The sequence below is a fragment of the Macrosteles quadrilineatus genome, unplaced genomic scaffold (genome assembly GCF_028750875.1).
Source record: "Macrosteles quadrilineatus isolate MER2022 unplaced genomic scaffold, UCM_ALF_1.0 Scaffold_4__1_contigs__length_99947679, whole genome shotgun sequence".
Classification (NCBI taxonomy): Eukaryota; Metazoa; Arthropoda; class Insecta; order Hemiptera; family Cicadellidae; genus Macrosteles; species Macrosteles quadrilineatus.
In genome coordinates, this window is record NW_026542597.1 from 44276362 (window position 1) to 44278577 (window position 2216).

The following is a 2216-nucleotide window of genomic DNA, read 5'->3' on the forward strand; positions in this document are numbered from 1 at the left end:
TAGTCAATTATTTGGATGAATTTCTAATTCCTAAATACATATTAGACTTGAATTTTAACAAGTAAATATTAATTAATACCTAATGCAAAATCATTAGTATGACAAAGTGAAAGTTGATTTTTCGGGTTCTCTTTAGTGAAGACAGTATCTTATCAATTCCCAACAGTTAGTATTCATTATTCATAAAATTCCTTTTCATATAGGCCTAGTAAATATTTCTACAGAAAGGTAAAACAAAAATTATCAGTAGTAAATACATGAAAATAACCTTAAAACATAACACCACAAATTACTACATTACTGAGTCATATTCCTGATTACTCTTTGTTTGAGAGCTACAATATTTTGTATGTATTGCATACAGAGAGCACAGAGCTGTGCTCTCTGATTGCATATTGGTACAATTTATACTAACTATAAGTTATAATTTTGTCTTTACATTTATATGTTCTATACCTAGTTAGCCTCTTGCCCATACAAGTGATCTCACTTATTTTATTGAGTATTTAAAGATTTAAATATTTATTGAATAAAACCACCAATTTTTGTAATGAATAAGGTTGAATAAGCTATATTTTTCATGTTTAGCAATACTTTAAATCAGTTGTGGTTGAATCGGCAATTCTTTTTAGTGACCATAAATAACAAAAGTTGTTATTTCAAGAAAATGTAACATGTGGTTAACGGTGATTTGAAGTATCATTGGGACATACATTTCATGGTAGTTATGTACCGTAGTTAACTTAAAACCAAAGATAAGAGTTATTATTCTTTAAGCTAGTTTTTAAGCTATTTCAAGTATAATTAAAGTTGTTGTTTTGTAGAAATGTTTTTGTAATTTATTTCTACCTGTACACTAATTATATGAACCATCATGAGATGGTAATGTTAAAAGTGTGGATGAAGGAAGGCTTAAGAAAGACATTGGTAGAAAGGCAAGAGTTGGGAGACCTTGAAAGAAATGGAAAGATTTCATAAAAGGGTACACAGTACTCACAGAAAAGCATCTATAGCTTAGGATAAGGAGCTTGCCTAGGGAGACAAGAATGGAAGAGGCTTATCTTATCAGTACTATCTGGAGACTGGAGCTACTAAATCTAAGATTATGAAACTACTTGAGTTCCTAATGTAAGAATTTACAGATTTTATTTTTGATCATTGACATGTAAATTGTTAATTTATTTATTTTAGAGTTAGTTCTTTTTGTCTATAGTTATATTTTAAAGAGTGATTGCTACTCACTTGGTGCATTCTTGCTGTTAGGCCTACTCTAACAGGAAATCAACTGTATGTAATATATAAAAAAAAAAATGTTGACAATGTCTATTGTAATACTTGTATTACTTTATGACAAATAACGATCTTGAATCTTGAATCATTAATAGGATGTAGATGTAGAGGACACAAATAACTCAACTGAAGAAAGTTAGATGAGTCACAGCACAAATCAATTATACACTCAATAGGCTTTATATTTCATCTATTTCAGAGGCTTAATCAGAAGTAGATGGTCTCACAGTTACAAAGACAACAGTTTCCAAACTGCCAAACCATCTCCTTCTGAAGCCTCCGATGTCAAGTATATTATAATTTATTTGTGCTGTGACTTGTCTACAACATTTCTTCAGATGAGTTAGCTGTGTCCTCTCCATCCTATATAATTTTTAAACCAAGCTAAATTATCTCTCAAAACATAACCTCATGAAACGGATTAATGAGGAAATTGGGCGTCTCACAGCTCCTAGGCTATGTCAAAAGCCTAGGACTGTCAGACTGAATTGAGGGGTGCCAAAATAGGTCAAAAGCCCGAGTAGGAGGGGTAGATTTACCCCCACCCCTCCGCAAAAAGTTAATAATAATATTTTTTATAGGGTAATTGAATTAATAATAAAAATGTCAAAATGTGTGACCTATTTAACAAATGGATATTATTAATGATTTCCTCTTGATTGAATCATACTTGTAACTGGTGTGACTTGACATGCCTTGGAGGAGTCTGACTAATTACATCAGTTGAATTCAATCCATTGGGTGTGTAACTATCGTAATGAAAACTCTCGTAAAATGTCTCTGTAAAAATTCATCAAATAAATTGTTTCCAAGACAGACAAAAAATAATTACAAGTTTTAATATATTTCCGATAAATTATCAGTCGGTCACTTGAGCTAGTTAATCTACAGATTTAAAATGGTTTGAATAAACACCAAAATACATA